This window comes from Tamandua tetradactyla, chromosome 7 (genome assembly GCF_023851605.1).
Source record: "Tamandua tetradactyla isolate mTamTet1 chromosome 7, mTamTet1.pri, whole genome shotgun sequence".
In the NCBI taxonomy this organism is placed as follows: domain Eukaryota; kingdom Metazoa; phylum Chordata; class Mammalia; order Pilosa; family Myrmecophagidae; genus Tamandua; species Tamandua tetradactyla.
The window spans coordinates 147,400,737-147,421,987 of NC_135333.1; the positions used below are offsets into that span (position 1 = coordinate 147,400,737).

At 35.3% G+C, this 21,251-nt stretch overlaps 1 protein-coding gene, 1 long non-coding RNA gene and 1 pseudogene across 8 annotated transcripts in view; 2 read left to right on the forward strand and 1 right to left on the reverse strand.

Moving 5' to 3' along the window:
• Positions 1-11,069, reverse strand: part of LOC143642744 (uncharacterized) — a 112,033-nt gene extending 100,964 nt beyond the window's left edge. For all 6 annotated transcript variants that reach the window (XR_013155840.1, XR_013155843.1, XR_013155839.1 and 3 more), the window contains exons 1-2: positions 10,999-11,069; positions 10,248-10,356 (exon numbers count right to left, since the gene is read on the reverse strand). This is a non-coding gene — a long non-coding RNA (uncharacterized LOC143642744). The remainder of the gene's footprint in view (positions 1-10,247; positions 10,357-10,998) is intronic.
• Positions 1-21,251, forward strand: part of SYT1 (synaptotagmin 1) — a 1,262,805-nt gene that overhangs the window by 56,342 nt on the left and 1,185,212 nt on the right. The gene's annotated exons all lie outside the window — the stretch shown is intronic.
• Positions 19,623-20,790, forward strand: LOC143690227 (ribonucleoside-diphosphate reductase subunit M2 pseudogene; annotated as a pseudogene).

Sequence of the window (21,251 nt, forward strand, 5' to 3'; positions counted from 1 at the left end):
GAGGTGGACTGTCACTAAAAGAAGTGGTGGAACATAATTTTAGGTCTACACAGACAAGAAAACACTCAACTTATAACTCCCAATTTTGTGAGGCAGTAATAATTACAAGATATATTTAAAACTGTATAACTGTACTGGATGTTAATACTGATTATACCACATCAGTAGCATGATGGCCAACATCATCAGTGGTGATTAAAAAAAAAAAAAGGAAGGGCGGTGTAACAGTGGCTTAGCAGCAGAGTTCTCACCTGCCAAGCAGGAGACCTGGATTCGATTCCCAGTGCCTGCCCATGCACAAAAAGAAAAGGAAAGCTGATGGGCTGACACTGAAGTATAAAAGAACTTTTAATTAAATGGATTCATATTATGTCTTACAGCAAATCTCTAGGTGTCTAAACCAAGCGAGAATATCAGCAAATGCATTGTCTTTCTCTGAAACGATTAAGATCGAACATGGTGAGGTATCAAAGGATAAGTTCCAGGATGAGCACAGGAAATCGGATTGCTTCCAGAATAAATCAACTTGGTGCCTACCACTGGCGTAGAATTGTAGTGGTTTGAAGCTGTGTGTTTCCCAGAAAAGCATATTCTTAAATTTAACCTATTGCTGTGGGTGTAAACTCATTGTTAAGTAGGACCTTTGAAGAGGCTACCTCTTTTGGGATGGGTCTTATTCTAACAACTGAAGTCCTTTGTGAAGGGAAGAAAATCAGAGAGAGAAAGCCATAGAAGCAAAAAGCTGAAATCAATATAATCCAGAAGAGAAGGGAGAGACCAGAAGATGCTGCCACCTGCATTGCCCTGTGGCAAGAGGAGGCAAGGATCTCTAGCAGCCAGTCTTTGGGAAGAAAGCATCAACTTGATGATGCCTTGATTTGGACATTTTCCCAGTTTTAAAACTGTAAGCTAATAAATTCCCGTTGTTCCCACTGGACCATTTCATGGTGTTTACTTTAAGCAGCTGAAGAAACTCAAACAAAGATGAAGTAAAAAACAATAAACAATCAACCCATGACAGCTTGACTCTGACCACTGTTAGAGGCCAGTGATGTTTTAATTTGAGCTCATCTGTAATAAAAGGCATGAAGCAATTATTGGGTTAAGAAAGCAGAAGTCATGAAGAACAGTGAAGGTAACCAAGAGCAATGTAGCAAAATGTACATGGAGAGAGGAGCAGAAATGGAACTGTTGTCACCGGTACTGCTGGGCACAAAATGTTTGAATTAATGGAGGTGCTGCTGAGACAATAACACGATAAATGTTCTTTCAAGTTGTTTTTATACATTGAAAAGTATCTCAGTTCTCCAAGAGGATTGATTGTGCAGCAGTAGTGTCTGCTTCCTATTTGTTTTTACTTTCCATGTATCTTTAGAATGATAATCCAATAAATGAAACAATCCCTCTATGCCTCTGTTCCTGGCAACTAAAGAATTCTTATTTTGCATATTATCTTTCAGAAAAATCTTTTGTTGAAAGACAATGTGTTCCGAACAAAATTTATTAATTTTGCAGTGCTCTATCCTTGAGGAATTTCTACAAGTTTTTGCATATTGGTGAGTTTGGTTCAATAAATACAAGTTGAATTAAGCTGAATATATTTCCAAATGAAACAACAACATTCTGGAAAATGTGATTTGGAGGCAATACAGAGTATAGTTTTAGAGCACATGGAATTTAGGGTCACACACCTGGATTTCAATCCTGAAAGAGTTTGTGACCTCAGACGTTTTTGAGGCTTGAAAGTTTTATACATGGATATAATAATAATGTCTCCCATTGGGTTGTTTGGAAATTTAAATAAGGGAATGTTTTCAGTAGAATTACTATTGCGTATGTAGTGCAACAATAGGTGTTAGCATCTATCATTTGAATAGTATGTCAACTATTATCTCACATTAACTTATTGCTCTGAAATCAATAAAATTAACTTGCAAATAGAATGCCCTGTTAGATATTTGAGCAGGTTGTCCCAATCATTGTCCCATTACGCTAAAACACTTGCAGGATAACTGGGCAGGCAGAAAATATAAATCAGAAAAGAATGACTATTTCTCAAGTTCTGTGATTTCTTTTTCCCAAACATGTACCAATGATCTTTGAATTATTCCTTTTTTTCTAACTGGCAAACAAGTTGAATAATACATAATTTCCTCAAATACACTGGAGTTTTAGGAGCCTAAGAAATAAAACTATCAATTCCCTGAGTTATGACTGACTGAGATATAAATCAGAAGAGTGAATCAAATGGAGAGGAGGGAAAAAATTCAAATTTTTATTTATAAAGCTGATATTGCAGATAATGATTAGGTCTGCAGGAAAGTGGATGTTGGAGACAAACTCCCCATGAAAATGGGTAACAATTTGCACGCAAACATGGGATGGGGTGGAAACTCATGAAAGACCACTGACTCATTTGAGAGGTAGTAGTTTTGTACAGTCTGATATTTGTGCACCAGCAAGTGGCTAACAACTATAAATTGCCTCTTGACTTTGTGACAGTTTTAGATCAGAAAAGCTAAGCGCGTCTTCTACCTAACAAGCACTGCCTCATTTATAACTTGTGAAAAATGTGATTAGATGGTGAGATCACAGCTTAGGGAGGCCTGACTTCAATGAAATAACCCCAGCAATGTCGAGTTTCCATCTCAGATGTAGTTGGGAATTGTTAATAGGTAAACCTGTGTGCTGGTAGTTAATTCTCTAATTGCCATCTGGCCATAATGAAATTGTGCTTCAGCTTCCCCCCAGTGGACCTAAATCTAAATGTCAAATTCATGGAGAGGAAAATGGAAAATGTCTAAAGGGTGAAATACATGAATTAGAATCTAAAACTGAAGTCCTGCAGTAAATAAGAGTTTTTTGTGTGTTGTGTGTAGTGTTTATTTGTTTTACAGTGACAGTTAAATTGTTAAGTAATTGCTGCATTCTAGCAGAATGATATTGGTGGAAACTGCTTCCCAGAGACTCTCTTGGGCTTATAATAGAAGGAAACAGGTCTATTCTAGAAAAGAAACAGAATAGATACTAGAAAACAATTAAATCTTAGAGGCTTAAATGAAAAGATTTGAAAAACACTTAAAAATGATTTTCACTTGTATTTTGAGCAACTACTATATTTTGCTTTGCTGATGAATTCATGATTCTAGTTCTTTGGTGTGACTCATAGTCTTTATTTTAGACATTTGCTGCATTTAGACGTAGATTGGATACAGGAAATTTTCATGGACTGGCTACTTCTAAAAATTGCATTGGCATTGACAATTATTACATCTGCTGTCATTTATAACTTTAATTTTGATGTTAAATGTTTCCTTTAATTTTTTTTCCCTCCATATTGAATGGTACTTCCTTAGTAAGTTAAGGTATGGTACAGAAGGGACTCTTCCAGAAACCTCAACAGTGTGTAGGGAAGTATTTGATATATGTCAGTTCTAGTTTATATGAAATTTCCTGTGCAATAATCATTTAGTCATGAAATATTTAGAGTTATCTCACTTTTTTGAGAATTTGAAGTTCCAAGTGTCTAAAATTATCAGTCTCCAATCACACAAAGCTGTCTTTTAAAAAATGAGGGCACTTAGCTGATTTAGTAGTGCATGAAACTTGCCTCTCTGTTTATTTCTAAAGCATTTATCTGATGTAACTTCTCATTAAATATTGTTTTAGAAGATATTTAGCACTCCCAGTTCTGTCCTTTAAAGTTGAGAGAGAACCCAAAATAGAAAGTTGAGGTACTTGGGTAGATTATCAGTCTCTGTTTGGTGTACATTGTAAGGGTAAATACATACACAGAAAGGGGAAAAATACATACATACATACCTGGTACAAAAAGGGAAAGAAGCAACCTCTCCCATCCCTTTTCTTAGAGCATTCTTTAGAAACCTGTAATTGTAAATCTTTTCTCTGCTCCTTTGTGATGTTTGTTTATCTGTTTTAAAGCAAACAGATTTCCCCTCACCCACCCCTACCAGCATGCTCTACAACCAGGAATGTCTTTCTCATGGATCTGGGACTCATCTCTTTGAAATGTAAATATTCAGGAAGAGAGTATCCTTACTTCCCCATTTCAAAAGGCATTTAATTTATACATCTGGCTTCAAGTTGTAACTATTTTTTTGTCTTAGAGAGATGAGACATTTTATTATTACATCTGAAAGGGGGCAATTAGCAAACACAAAGGCCATGTCAATTTCTGGGTGAATTTAAGATGACCTATGTCTGACAAATGGTGCTGTCAAGTCTTCTTACTTGAGGACTAGTTATCCTTTATCTTAAGAACATGTATATAAAGGTTTGTATCTGCCTGGCTATACAAAAGGGTGACATTTCTTTCTTTGCAATCTCTTGAGTGGATTTCCTGTGATGCATCACATTCTGGTTTAATGCTTATTGAATAATAAAATTGTTTTTCTTTCTCTTTTACCTTTGTGGAGAGGTTTCCTGAATTAGAAGAAGAGTCTTTAGTTATATTTCTCCAACATCATTCATTCATTCATTCATTCATCAAGCGCTTATTTTTTTAAAGTTTATTTTAAAGATAGAAAAAGATTTAGAAGGAAATAAAAAGGCAGCTTTATTAATAAACTGAATTAGAAAATGTGCTTCAGATGTGCAATTGCAATCAAACTTTAAAAATTTTTTTTTTTAGAATGAAATCAGTACACTCAAAAATGTCAGAACCTCGCTTTGCTTTTGTTACTGGACAAAGATGGTGGATTCTTTGCCATTGTACTCAATGACTAATTTCTGAGACACCAGGATTTCAAACAAAGAGTTTATTGCTAGTTTATTGCAGGAGATCAGATGACCTATAGTCCCCCAAATCCGTCTTGCCTACCTGCAGTAATTCTAATAGTTTTATAGTATTAAAAGATAATGAGCACAATGGCTCCAGATGATGTAATTAGAGGTGATGTAGTTACTGAGCATGTGCTGATTGATTACATGCTTAGTTACAGAACATATGTAGAAACTGGCAGCCATAAGATGATAATGGGTGTGATTTTTAATATTATAATGGGGTATGGACATGTCAGGCAGGTCCATTTTGGTTAGATCCAGTCTTGGTTAGCAAGATAACTTTGGACTTCAGGTGGGTTAGTTCTGGGCTGACCTAGACCCTTCCTTAATAAACATCAGGGGCTCTCTTTAGTGGTTACAAGACTCTATAGTTGAAAAACTAGATAAATATGTACAAATGAGGTTAGTCACAAGATTTTTTACAATCACAGGGGCAGAAGATAAAGACTATACAGTCATTATCAGAAATCAAGGCAGTTGGATTATAATTTAGGGATTTCAGGTATTTTCCTCCATCTGCCCCAATACACTAGAAAGCAAAAAGGAATACCTATATAATGATTCACAAATCAAATCATGCCTTCAACCCTGGTTTCTTCCACATTTGATAATTATCTCTCAAACTTGAGTGATATTTAGGTGATGACTCTTCTTACTGCTTCAAGGCTGAAAAGGGACATAAATTAAGGGGCTAAGTGATGAAATGATGAAAACTGGATGTTGTTCTTAGAGAGTCTGCTATTTCTCAGTTTCAGAGCTTCTTTGGTATTGGAAAAATCAGGAGGTTTTAAATTTATGAAAAATAAACTTAAGAAGTAAAATTTTTTAGAGATCAGGGTATCTTCATGTTATTATTTCCAGCAATACTGTTGGTTTATTGTGGTATTTTGCTATATCTGGGTGAAACTTGCATAAGAGTAATCCCCAGAAAGACCTCTCGATTTGAAATCTCTTAGCCATTGAAACTCTATTGCTTTTCCCCTTTTGGTCAGTTAATCCATGATGGCAGGGCCAGGCTCATCCTTGGGACTTATGTCTCACAATACCAGGGCCAGTTATGTCCTGCAATGCCAGGGCCAGTTATGTTGCACAATGCCAGGGCCAGGTTTACACCCCTGGAAATTATGTCCCACATACAGGAGAAGGTCAGAGTTTGGCTTAGAGAAGAACCATATTTGGGCAACAGCAGAGATTTTCTGGAGATGACTCAGGCACTAATCATAAGTAGGTTCAGTTTGCTATTACAGAAATAAGCTTCATAGGGGCAGGTCACAAGATTGAGGCCTTGGCTTATTAAATCAGGAGCCCTCTTGCTTAAGAAAATGCCAGGAATTCCCCAGGTGGTAAGTTTAATAGTGCTATTTTTCCCACTCCCTCAATGGAATTTGTAAACACTTTTTCATTCTGTGCTCAAAATACTCTGAAATGCAACATGGTAAACAGTAACTGGTACAGAATATTAAGATTTTATTCTTTATTAAGATTAGATAGTGTGCTGCACAAAGTTTAAATTTTGGACAAAATAAACATTTTTTGTGTGTGTGTGTGTCACACAAAAGTTAAAGCTTTAAAATACAGACTATATTATTTATTTTTACCTTGTATATTGATTAATCTTAGTTTTAACCAGAACAGTTTCATCATGTCTTTAATCGGTGTTTGATCTTTTTCAGTTTTGTTTTTAACAGTTGCTGTATGGACTGATACTGACTTTCAGAGTTAGAGAACTAAATCTGGAGTCTCAGGTGTCACATAGATGCTTAAAGTTTTAAGGAACAACTAGATTATACAAAAAGCAAATCATTTCAGAATTTAAAGATAATAGTTAAAGCTTGCAATCTAAGCTCTAATTTTTATAAGCATTTTTAAATGAAGTGACTTTCAGAAATAAAAGCTTTAGAGAGTTGTTGTGTATTAACAACCCATAGTAGAGGCTTCGTTCTGTTTCACTTTTACATGTTTAACAGCTTTGTTAATTAACAGATAAAACACAATTTATGTATTTGTCCTGTCTCTCTTTTTTTAAAAATTCCTTCTTTGTTACAGATGGAGCTCTGACCTATAGCTGATCACATATACTTTTAGAGAAGTTTTAGAATAAAGCAGAGCAGCTGACAAGTAAATCTGGCTGTTCTATGATCTGTAGCTTATTTTTAAAAAAATATTAACTTATGTATTTGTAACTCATAAAATCTAATTTTTCACTGGACTTGGAGGTAGAAGCTATCAGAGAGGACAGCCTCCGTCTCTTGACAATTTGTTCCTGGCATTTTTCTTTGGCTTCCTTCATTCTCTTGGCCAAAAGTTTAGCATATTCTTCAGGCTCTTCCTTATTCTTAGTCTGCTATTTCTTCAGAGCAAAATGCTGACCTTTACGTTGCACAACATGTGGAGTAACAAGACATTGAATTGTGGGCACTCTGTCCTGGGTTTCTTACCTTCTTTGTTCAGGAGCTTTCTCACAACATACTTGAAGACATCATCTTCTTTAGAGAGACTGAAAAGCTCGCAGAATCTGCTGGTTCTTTCAGGCCCCAGTTGATGAGGCACAGTCATATCATAGCTCAGGAATTTCCTTCCTTCCTTTTTTTTTTTTTTTCACAAAAAACAACTTGAGAACACCCAGCTTGGCATCCATAATACAACCCCGAACAGATCTGTGCTTTCTTTCTCTAGTTCTCCTTGGTCTATAACAGGAATGCCCCTTATTCAGAAAAGGTGGACATGGCCATGGGTCAAGACACCCTGCTTCATGGGGAAACCTTGTTTGTCATTTCCACCACTGATTCAGACAACATAACCCTTCTACCCTTCACCCAGAATACCCAGAGTTTGCATTCATTTCCACATCAATGAGCTTCTGGCAGCCAGTGGCTGGGAAGGAGATATGCAACTTTATGCTGAGGTGCCATGAAAAAGAGTGATCTGTAGCTTTTTAAGAATAACTAAACCATGACTAGCCAAATCAGATCTGTTTAACATCATTCAGAGTAGTATCAGGATATAACATGCACAGTGAGTGAGAACATTGTCAAATGTTTAGGAATTTTATAGAGTCTCTAAATATTTGAATAATATTTTACACTTACAAACTTAACCAGCAACAGGATAATCTCTTTTAACCACTGTAATACTTCCCAAACACTTCCTATGCCAAAGGTTAAACTATTTTAGCATCTTACTTATATAAGGTGAAAGAACAAATTATTTGTAAGTTTTTCCCTTAACAGTGAGAAGACTTGTCTTCTGAAATTAAGGGTGATAAGACCAACATAAACATTAACAAAGATATTATCTGATATAAAATTTTTGTGTTTTAGACAAAGTACTCACATGATTAAGAAAAACTTTTTAAAAACTTTATATTAAGAGCAGAATAACAATCCATGTTATTTTAAACTTAACTAAACTTTAGTTTTGTGTGAACACCCAGCTTGACACAAGTCTTTCTTTTTTGAAAATATGATAAACAGACTTATTAAATTTTGGTCAGCACCGACTATGACAAGCAGAATTCACTTTCATAAACTTCTTTTTTACAACTCTCTATGTTCATTCAGAGTTTATAGTCAACAGTGGCTATAACATACAAAATTCACCTCCTCCGATTCTCTACTACTTTATGTATCCATTCAGGACTTGTAGTCAACAATGGCGATAATAAACAAAATTCATTTTGTTAAACTCTCTACCACTTTCCATATCCATTCCACTTATAATTTTTATTTATCCAGACTGTACATAATCAAAAATAAATTTCATAATAAATTTGCCTAGCTTTTTGAAACTGCATACTCCCTTCCAATAACAGTGTTCATAGAGGGGAGAAGAGACAGAGATAATTCAAAATAATGGAAGAAAGAAGAAATTTATGCTTGAATTTGGAACACAGCCAGACATTCATATACTTTATACTCAGAGCATACAAATGATTAAAATATGCTTAAAATCTCTCAGTCCAATTCAGTACTACCTTCAAAGGTCAAAAAAGTCCCAAGTTTGAAATATAGTCAGCTTTTCAATATTTAATGGATTTGTATCCACGAAAAAGTTCATTTTTTATTTTAACAATGTTATTCCCAAGTGCTCAGTAATACCAGGAATATGTTAGTTTACAAAATTCAGTTTTAGCTTTTAAGAAAAACTGGTTCAGGACTATATTTATTTAGATGCTGCTTTCTTATTTAAAGGTCTTACAAGTGTCATCTCTTCTATGAGGTGTTTTTACATTATTCTTTATCTATCTGGTAATCTTAAAATTCTTCCAGCATTTTCATTCCTTTTTTACCACTATCTTATACTATGCCCTCATACAATTATATTCTAACTAGAATATAAACTCTTTGTATCTTAGAATTATGTCTTCTCTATTCATGACAGCATTTCTTTGTTTTCATAGTATCTTAAAATTACAAACAATTTTAAAAGTACATTGTCAACCAAGTTCTGGAAAATATACAGCACTTGTTAAATTTGTCCCAAAGCCTAAATCCAGGAAGCCATTTCCATATCTCTTGAAGATCTTTTATATTACTTAATGAATTTTTGTAATTAAAAGATGGCTTTTCTGAGGTACATAATATTTTCAAACCACCACTAAATGTTCCTGAATTTGTACTGGCCACATGTTCCTAATTGGCTACTGATTACAGAAATTCTTTCAAAAAGGAAACCTTTGGGCTGGCTGTATTGAAAATTGAAAAGATTTTGTTATGAGTCTATTAAAAAAGGGGGGGGGGTATTTCTATAACATAATCTGGCCTCAAAGTGATTTAAAATGAAAATACTACCAGTATAGTTAAATACAGGTAGTACAGAAAACACTACCAAGTTAAAGATATTACAGTTAAAATTGTCCTGCCAAAAGGTGGAAGCATACTCAACAAACAAATTTAGGTCAAGACTTCAAACCCCATACAACATGGTACCCAGAAAACAGGTGCATAGGTTAGAGCAAAGGGGATCATTCTGGAAGTGTAGCCCGGGTCTAGGTCAGATGGACTCAAACCACCATATTTACTTCCCAATCCACTTTTACCCTGATGACCCACTCACCCAGTCAAATGTCTGGTCATGGAACTGGAAATGGTTTCAACTCTCTTTGAAACTTTATTTTATTTTGTATGCTGTATGGTGGGGTCACATTTCATTCTTTCTCCATATGAGTATCCAATTATTTCAGCACCCTTTGTTGAATTGTTTTGTTTATTTGTTTTTGTGGGTTTCTTTTGTTTCTTTCTTTTGGGAAGTGCATGGGCCAGGAATTGAACCCTGGTCTCCCACATGGCAGGTGAGAATTCTACCACTGAACTATCCTTATACCCTCTCTTTGAAGCTTTTTAAGGTACCAACAGAGAACCCCAGCGGAACAGAGAATGCTGGTTGCCAAGCATCTAGACTAAATTCAGTCCAGGAACTACAAAAGGCTCAGTTTCCTGGCTTACCTGCTCTGCTGAGTCTCCAGAGTCTTGGGCATTCATCCCTTCATGGTCACCAATTATTACTAGACAAAGGCCATGGATCCTTTTGCTTGACGTGTTCAATAACCAATTCCTGAGACACCAGGGTACCAAAGAAAGAGTTTACTACTAGGCAAGTAATAGGAGAGCAGATGGCCTGTTGGCACAAAATCTGTCTCCTTGAGCTGCAATAATTCTGATAGTTTTATTAGAGAAAATGATGGACAAGGTTTAGGTTAACTAGCACAGTGACCTCAGATGATGTAATTAGAAGTGATCTAATTATCGAGCATGCTTACATGCTTCATCATAGAACATATGTAAGAACATGGTAGAATGAGATGTAGGTGACCTGTAAATTAAAGTCTAAGCTACTCTGTGCATATCAAGCAAGCCCATTTTGGTTAAATCTGGTCTTGGCTATCAAAATAGCCTTGGACTTCAGGTGGGTTAGTTCTGGACTGACCCAAGACACTTCCTTAATAAAAATTAGGGGCTGTCTTTAGTGCTTACAAGACTCTATAGCTGAAAAACTGGGCAACTGCATAGAAATGAAGGCTAGTCACAAGGCTTTTACAATCACAGGGACAAAAGATAAAGGCTATAAATCATTATCAGAGATCAAGAAAGTGGAATTAAATTTAGAGATTTCAGGTATTCCTCTGCCTACTCCAATATACTAGAAAACCAAAAGGAATATCTATATAATGATTCAGTAATAAAAACCATCCCTTACATCTTGATTTCTCGGTTATATTCCCTGAGCTGCAGTATTTCTGATTGTGTTCAGAATGTGTTCAGATTGTGTTCAGAATTCAGAATGTGTGTTGGAATTTCAATGCTACAATAGATTCTTGGGTTCTAAGCTTGATTTTCACTTCAAAGCACACTGAAATATTTATCCTTGATATAAAAGCAACAAGAATAAAATATGTAAATGTATATGTTTCAAAAGCAACCATAAATGGTGTTTTCATTTCCTAAGCTACTACAGCAAGTATCCTGAAACGATTTGACTTAAACAATGGGAATTTATTAATTTACAGTTTTGATGCTGGGAATAGATCCCAATCAAGACATCATCAATATTATGCTTTCTTCCTGGAGACCAGCTCAGCAAATGGTTCCTGGCAAGGCACATGTTGGCATCTCCTGGTGTCTCCCTTCTCTTCCAGGTTTTGTTAATTTCTTCTTCTTCTTCCTCTTCCTCCTCCATCTCTCTCTGTCTCCCTCCCCCCACCACCCCACTCCTGCTTCTAATTATACAGGACTCTAGGAATAGGATTAAGACCTGCCCTGAGTGAGGTGACTCACACCTTAACTGAAGTAGCCTCATCAAAAGGTCTTCTTAAAATGGGTCTAACCCACGGGAATGGACTAAATTTGGGAACATGTTTTTCTGGGGAACATACAGTTTTAAACCACCACAAAGTGTGATATGAAAAATTAAATAAAGATGAAGACTATAGCTTTGGTCAATGGAGTTTCACAAAGCATTGATAGAATTATCTGGGTTTATGACTGGGTATTATGTATTATTTCACATTTTACCAATTTTCTAAAATAAAAAGGAGGCTTGAGAAAACATGATTTCAGAGAGAGGGAATTTCATTCAGAAAATAGCTTAATTACAAAAGGTTAGCCTAATCCAAGTCTACCAAGAGCTAAAGCCAGCTTTAGCTTTCTTTTATGATCTGCATCCACAATAATCTCTTAAATCAATTGGAATTAAGTACCTAAGGTTTTCTGGAAAATGCAATTTGTATGAGAAGTCTAGAAATCAGTATGATAGCCTTAAACCAGTTCTCTTCTCTTTTTCCTTTGATTTTCTGTTTTTTGAAATTTTTCTTTTCTTGAACTTTCAATTTTTTCCTCTACCTTTTCTTACTTTAATTGTACTTTTATTATCTGAGGTAACATTGCTATGCATACTAAGTATTCCTGTTTCAGTTATGCAAGTTTTAGAATGACAGTGTCCTCTCAGTTTTAAAATTGTGTTGGCTTCAGTGAGTTCTTTCTCCTTCACAAAGTCCTTCATGTGGGACAAAAGGAAAATAACCAGAAATCACAGTATTTGGAATAACTTCAAATAAATTAATGAAAAACATATTGCAACACTTTTGTGTTACAGTAGAAAAAAATATGTGATCTTTGAATGTGTAGTTTGGCATCTGATTCCTGCTTTGTTTGATGAAACTCTCGGTAGAGCTGGGGGCAGGGGCAGGAATTTTTGCCCATAAAATCTTGATAACTGCAGGAAAAGACACTTTGTATTTCTTTTCAGTATTCTTGGGAAGGAATCCTGACTAGCTCAAAGACTGGCCATTATTTAACAGTTCATCAATCATTGAATGTTAAAGGGCTGGGGAAACGCGCTATGGAAGCTGGAATCAAAGAGCGAGCAGACAGACCATAATGGTGATGCATGGCGGACAGTTTCAGACGAAGGTGCCAGCCAGGCACAGGAAGTGTTAACATTAGTCACCATAACCAGTTTGGCTCAATGTGCCCTTTGCTTTCAAGGAAAACAGTGCTGAAACACTCAACTCCCTTGATCTAATTATTCAGTGCAAGTTGCGGATTCATCTAGATTTTTTCAAAGTTAAAAAACTGTGAGGGATTTAAGAGATAATAACCAAATCCAAATGTGCAATAATGTTCCCAATCCTTAAATAATTACCAGTAGACACTGTAGAAACATCAGGTTTGACAGAATCGTCTAACAGTTGTTCAATACAAAACACACACATGCTCACAATTACTCTACCACTATTATGTTTCTTAGTTGTTCTCCAATTCCTTTCTTATTTTCTCACTCTTGCCTGAGCTCAATCTGCAGACCTTAGTAATAAACATCTCATAAACTTTTCCTGCAGAGTTTTTATGGATATAAATCTCGCCTGTAAATGCAGGACAGAGTTGTGCTGTAACTTTATCCATCTAATAGTTGAGTTGTTTACAAAACAAAGTCATCTAATGCTTTCTTTGTAAAAGTTTCATAAGAAACAGATCTCTTCTTTGAGATGGAAAATGTTCACAAACATCAGGAAAGTGTCCGGAATTGAATGCCTTTCACAAATAGCAGATACTTTCTGATATTTGATAGTTTTATTTAAAGACTTTGGTAATACTTTCTTCACTTTAAAAATTTACCTTTAAAAATCTCTATTGCTGTAGGTCTTTATATTAATGTTATAATATTTTGATAGAAATCTCAGTATTAGACATCTTTAACTTAGAGTTCCATTAATTTAAAATGTACTATCTTTCACAAAGCACTCAATGTGACATTTGCTTTTGCTTCCTATGATTAGAAATCTTGCTAAGTAAAATGAATAATACAAGGTGGATAAGATGTTTTAAAAGAATTGAAATATAACGAAAGATGTTTTCAGGCACATTTATAGAATTTGGAAACCTCTATTTACTTATGAAAGATTGCTTTCATAGTTAGAAATCATTACTTCTACTCATGCAAATAATATTTCTAAAAATTATATAACATCTGAAAGATGCTACAGGATACTGACCTTAGGCAGTATCAAGTTTTGAATCAATATTCATCTGCCAGAATTCTGATCACATCCAAATCCATATAGAGGAATGATCTGTAAAAAGGGAAAAATTGGCTCTCAAAATTCAAATTTTCATTGTACAGTGAGGATCTTAATTGACCAGGAGAAATGCAGATTTACATAGGACATGAACATTACATAGACCATAAAGTGGTCCCTAGATCACTCCTGAGAGAAAACTAGTCAGGAAACTCAAGCTGCTCCTAGATAAAATTACCTTGTTTACTAGATTTGAAGAGTTTTACCTTTTTCTCTTTTTTTTAAGTACGATTTTCCTCCCCTCCCAACTTTCTGAAAACAATTTAGATTGTTTGCCTGGCATGCTGTCTGGACCTTATATAACTAGTTATTGCAAGTGCTAGTAGCATAAGCATACAAATTCTGCCTAGAGCAACACAAAATCCCACCAGATAAATTACGGGTGCATGAGGAGAGACTTATTACATAAAAAGAAAACAAAACAAAAAAGAAAACACAGGCTTTCTTTAAATATTGTACTTTTGTAATTCAATTGAAATAATTCAATTTACTTTTTAAAAAGACGTTTCAGAAGCATCCATATACAGTTTTAGATCTTGTCTTGTAGCTATTAACACAGTGGTGATGTTTTGAAATACCATTAGAAATAATGATAGCTTTCCAAATCTTCTCAATGTTAATAATTTTTCAGAATTAAAACTTTCAATGAATCACTCAAAAATATTTATAGAGGGCCGTGGTGGCTCAGCAGGCAGAGTTCTCACCTGCCATGCCAGAAACCCAGGTTCAATTCCTGGTGCTGCCCATGTAAAAAAAAAAAAAAAAAAAAAATATATATATATATATATATATATCATACTTAAAAAAAAGAGAAAAAGGTAAAACTCTTCAAATCTAGTAAACAATATATATATATATATATATAAACCAGCTGATAGTCATTGGCAAGATACAAATACAATATACTAACATCGACATTTTCATAGTACTTTATATAGTATTTTATATTCAGTAATTTGCTTTCTTAATGATATGCAGACCATATTAAAAGATATGTGCCAATAATTAGAATAAAAGGCAATATATGATAAAGATCATAAAATATATACATAGGAATTAGAGAAATGAAGATGACAGAGAATTATTCATCTTTGAAAATAATTGTGATAAATTCATAAAAATGTATCTGGAAATATTAAATGTGAATATTTTTATTTACTGGATGGAGTGGACTGGAGATATTAAATGTGAAAGCTTTTCAAGAATAATACAATGAAGAGTTTAGCTATCTTAAAAATTATAATTTATTGTTGATTTTTTCCAACACTCTAAAATAGATTATTTAGCCTATTTTTCGTATCAGTTAAGAGTGTGTTTGGCCGCAAGTGAGAAATCTGACTACAATTACTCATTTAACAGCAGATTAATTTTCTATGCGTTAAGAGGTCTCATGTAATGAGATCTTTATGATCTTTATGCTGGCTTTACAATGCCAACAATGATCTGACTCCTTGTAAATTTCATCCTTCATTAGGACTTTCTTCCTCATGTTCATAAGACATCATATCTAGGTAGACCCTTCTAAGCATCATGTCTGCAAAAATGTATTATCAGCCAAGTAAGTCCTTTTTTATGAGGAAAATAAAATTAGGATTAATCTGCTGTTTGCATCTCATTAGCCCGTACGATATCACATGATAAGTATAGTTGCTTCAACCTCTGTATTTTTTGTGCGTAAGAAAGGGAGAACTGATATTGGATAGGCAACATGGAGAAGTATCTGCCGAAGTTTGTCAGTGCTACCTTAATAGTGTCTAAGTGAAGGTTGGACTGTCTGCGGGCATTGTTAGGTAATGAAATCATTGCTTCATTGGAAGAGGTTTAACCTAGGTGATTTGAATGTTCCTCGATAAATCTAACATAGTACGATTCTAGCATGCTTCATGCAAAATCCCGAATTTGCTTGTAAACAGAGATCATTCCCAATTGCAATCAACCAGGAAAACATTTTAGACAGTGACATTTAAATTGAACTATTAGTCACATATAGAATTTCAAGAGTTGAGACGTAATAAATATCTTGGCAGGGAAATATTCAGGTTTTGCCGTTCATTGCCATGAACTTGTGAGCGGGACCTATGTTTAACTGCCAGTGATTTCCTAAGCTGCCAGATTTTATGAGGAGTATGACTAAATTAAAGGTTCCTTTACATGTCAGTATTTTATCCCTGAAGACAAAGTCTTTGTTTAAAAATCTTCACTATGCCATTTTAGTGTAGGTAAGAATTGGAGAACATATGACTAATATGAACTTTTCTCTGCTCTTGGTTCAAGGAAACGTGATAAAAATGCATCTCAGACTCATAAGAAGTAATTTAAATAATCAAAACGTGTTAATTTACTAATACTATTTGAAATATGATGAAAAAATATTCTTCATTAATTCTCATCAAAAAATTAATCCCACTTAATGGATGCCCTGTAAGGTATTAATATAACTTTCATACAGAACATATATGTGATTCATTGTCTGCAGAGAAATGAATAGAATACTCAAATGAACAAGAGACTTGGAATGAAAATAAATTGAAAAAACACTTGAAAAATATTTTCTTCAAAAGTCACCTCACTTTATTTCATCAGCACATTTTAGTCACATTAGCTTATTGTTATACTCAATGCTTTCTGAGAGGAAAATAACTTGATTACAGTATTCTCAAATACCTATCTCATATATTGGCATAGTGAGTTAGTAAAATGGGCAGAAAATCATTGTGGTAGTTTTCCTTTACATTTTTAATTCTACTGTAAAGATTTCTTTAAGTACTTTTGAATAGGTAAATACTTGATCTAAAATATGCTAATCTAAAACAGCAAATATTTGACAGATATTCTACATGGAAAACTTCTGCCTTGGTTCTAGGAATGGGATACATGAGATGAACTTTTCCTAATGAGAAAGCTTTATTATGAAGTTTATTGATTGATGAAGTAAAAATTATTTTTTCTACTTTAGTGCCTTTTATTGATTTGTTTTTGTTTGTGTTGAAAAATTCAAAAAATATAGAAAAGTACAGTAAATAATATGATAAATATCAGCTTACCTATCACACAGAATTGACCAATATTGATATGTGTCAGTTTTCCTTTATATATGAATATGAATATGATATATCTCCTCACTTATTCATCTGTTGATCAATCAAGAAAAGGACAACTTAAAAATGGTAGGAAAATCTTGCTGATCCTCCCCTTCCCTTCTCCCTAGCTTGGTGTGGAGCCAGCCCATGCTCCCAATGTGGGTTGGAGTCCTAGTTCTAGGAGGACAGAGTAACCCCAGTGCAAATACTTGGGTGTGTGTGTGTCAGTGCCAGTATGTCTGGTGGCAGCATGAAGGACTAAGTTAGGACACTTGTAAGCAAGCCATCCCAGGTCCCAGAGCTTGGCCTGTACCTAGAGCTGCTTGCCAAGTAGATGGAGTACTATGATTGCAGTTGCCTTGGCAGGAGTGATAGTTTTGGGACATGTAGTGTGGTGCCTAGACTGAAAGGAAAGACTGCGTACTTGGGAAAAGAGGACATGTGGATTCATGCAGATAGGAGAATTTGTAGGGTATGTGCAAATCCAGGGTATGACACATTCCCAGAAAAGAATGGGAAGGACCCTATGCTTTCACCTTGTGTTAGTCTTTAGATGCATTCTAAGACAGTCTAGACTCTGAAGGAGGGCCCTCAAACAGGCTAACTTGCGAAGACGGGGAAAGTTTTTGTTGTTATTGTAGGCTATCAACATTCAAGTAAATCACTGTCATAAAGCTAGCTGAATACAAGCTTAAGTAAAAGACACCTCAGTGACTAAGTTCACGATAGAACATTAAAATATTAAAATGTCCCTTGTGTAAAAAAAAAAAGTATTACAAGGTATACAAAGAAAGAGGAAATGATGGCCCTTGCAAAGGCACAAAAGAAAGCACTGGAAACTGTCAATGAATAAGACCAGATTGTGAATGTATCAAGGATTTCTTAAAAATCATCTTATATATGGTCAAAGAGCTAAAGGAAAACATGGACAAAGAACTAAAGAAAATCAAGAAAATGATAAATGAAGAAAAAGAGAATTTCAATAGATTCATAGAAAATGATACATGAAGAAAAAGAATTTCAATAGATTCATAGAAATAATAAAAACCAAATAAAAATACTGAAGGTGAAGACCACAGGAACTGGTATAAAAGATTTCTGAAAAGGGCTGAACAGCAGATTGAATTTGACAAGAGAAAGAACCAGTGAACTTGAAGATAAAACCATTGAAATTATGCAATCTGAAGAGTATAAAGAGAAAAGAATGAACAAAAGTGAACAGGGCCTAAGAAATATGTGGGGCACCATCCAGTGTACCAATACACATATTCTGGGTATTTCAGAAGGAGAAGAGAAAGGGAAAGGGGCAAAATGAATAGTTGAAGAAATAATGGCTGAAACTTTCCTAAATTTAATAAGGGAACTGAATATGCAAATTTAAGAAGCTCACTGCAATTCAAATATGATAAAATAAGATAGGCCCACACTGAAACACACTATAATCAAACTGTCAAATGTCAAAGACAGAGAAAATTGTGAAAACTTCAAAAGAGAAACATGTCTTGTACAAAGGGAGCATCAACAATATTAAGCACCAATTTTTCATCAGAAACCATGGAGACAAGAAGGCAGTGAGATGACATATTTAAAGTGCTAAAAGAAAATTGACAACCAAGAATTCTACATTCAAAATGGTCTTTCAAAAGTCAGGATCAGATTTAGACATTCCCAGATAAACAAAAGCTGACTGAATTTGTCAACACTAGAGAAGCCCTAAAAGAAATGCTAAAAGAAGTTCTTCTGATTGAAAGGAAAGATAGTAAATAATAGATCAATATACACAAAGAAATAGATCTCCAGTAAAGGTAATGGCATGGACAAATATAAATGCCAGCACTAATGCATTTTTGGCTTGTAACTCTATGTTCTACCTATTATTGGATCTAAAATACAAATACATAAAAAGTAACAAGAAATCTATGGTTTTGGACTCACAATTTATAAATTTGTGACATTATAAAGATAGGGGGATAGAAAGGCACAGAAGCATAGTTTGTGTGTCCTATTGAAGCAGACTTGGTACCAAATCAAATGAAATTGTTATAGATTTAGGATGTTATGTTTAAACTCCATGGTAACTCTAAGGAAATAGCTGAAAACTGTGCAAAGAAGGAAATGGGGGGTGGGTGGGTGGTTAAAGGGTTACAAAAGATCAACTAAATGCAAAAAGGGCAGTAATGTCCTGCCTGTCCCAGTCCTGTCCTCTAAGCAAGTTTCTTCACTCTACCCCCAATTTGTTATTTTTTAGCAAATATAGTAATAGGAATAGCATCTATCTCCTTGGATTATCTGAGGATTTAATGAAGTCCATACACAAAGCACTGAGTACATGCCAGATATTAATAGTAGTAGTGTAATATACTTTGTCTATACTTTGATTCCTACATGGTTGCCAGCTTAATTTATTCTTAATTTTTTACCTATACAAGAAACTGTTTGAGCACCTTATAAGGAAGGAAATACTTCTATCCAAACATTTAAAAACATTTTTATCAGGCAATAATGGAAGAAATGAGGGACAAAGTGTAAGATAAAAAAATCAAGGAAAAAATGGCTGAAATAACTCCTGCATTATCAGTGGTTCCTTTAAACATTATTAGGTTAAACTCCATAGTCAAAGTGCATTTATTGGCCAGTGTCACCTGTTCCCTGCAGCTGTCATGATCATGCTCTCTGCATGCATCCCACTTGCCACCCTGGCAGACCAGCAGCAGCTCTGGCTCTCACCCCTGGAGGGGCTCAGCCTGGCGGACAAGGATAACACACCCCCAGCTCACAGTAGCAGCCACGTCCAGTCCAGCAAGACTTCCCAGAATATCTTCCAGGAGCCGGCAGAGCCAGAGAAAACGAAGGTACCTGCCGCCAGCATGGAGGATGAACTACCTCTGGGAGAAAATCCCTGCCACTTTGTCATCTTTCCTACAGAATACCAGGATATTTGGCAGATGTGTATGAAAGCTAAGGCTTCCTTTTGGACAGCTTTTGGAAAGCTGAGGAGGTGGATCTTTCCAAGGACATTCAGCACTGGGAAGCACTGAAGCCGGAGGAGAGAGAGTTTACATCACATGTTCTGGCTTTCTTTGCAGCAAGTGATGGCATAGTAAATGAAAACTTGGTGGAGCAGTTTAGCCAAGAAGTTCAGATTACAGAAGCCTGCTATTTCTATAGCTTCCAAATTGCCATGGAAAACATACATTCTGAAATCCTACTGACACTTACATTAGAGATTCCAAAGAAAGGGAATTTTTCTTTGGAATGCAATTGAAATGCTGCCTTGCAGAAAGAATAAGGCAGACTGGGCCTTGTGCTGGGTTGGAGACATAGAAGCTACCTATGGAGAATGTGTTGTAGCCTTTGCAGCAGTAGAAGGAATCTTCTTTTCTGGCTCTTTTGCATCGATCTTCTGACTCAAAAAACAAGGCCTGATGCCTGGCCTCACATTTTCCAATGAACTTATTGGCAGAAATGAGGGTTTACATTAAGACTTTGCCTGTCTTATGTTCAAACACCTGTTTCACAAAACTTCAGAACAGAGAGCAAAGCAAATAATCTATCAACACTGTTAGGATAGAATAGGAATTTTTTACCGAGGCTTGTGAAGCCAGTTAGAATGAATTGATCTTTAATGAACAATACATGGAGTTCGTGGCAGAGAGACATGCTGATCTGGATTTCAGCAAGGTTTTCAGAGCAGAGAATCCATTTGACTTTATGGAGAAAATTTCGCTCAAAGAGAAGACCAATTTCTTTGAAAAGAGAGTAGGTAAATATCAGAGGATGGGAATGATGTCACGTTCAACAGAAAATTCTTTTATCTTGGATGCTGACTTCTAAATGAACTGAAAATGTGTTCTTATTTTGCTGAATTTTTTCCTTCTCAAAAGTAAAAATCAGCTACTTGGAATGTATCAACCAGCTATACCACAAAATACCCCAATAGAAATATCTGAAGGCATGTTTGAAACTGTGTAGCTACCTCAATATTAGTCCTGCTGATAATACTAGAGTAGTTGTCTAGAAAGAGGATAGCTAAGACACAAGGCTACTAGGATTTTTATGAAACATTTTGTCTGTGTTTGGTTTTTACAAGCAGGTTGACTATAGCTGACTTTGCTGTAGATAGCTGTGCCCACAGGAATCTTGGCTTTTGAGAGGGGAGACCCTTAAGCTAGTTGGATCCAGCAGGATGGAACATTCAGTTACTCCCACAAGGCAGTTGGAAGATATCATCCTCACTGCATCAAAGCAGATTTTTAAGTTTGCTTACTAGTTTGTGTATAAAACTGACACTTGAC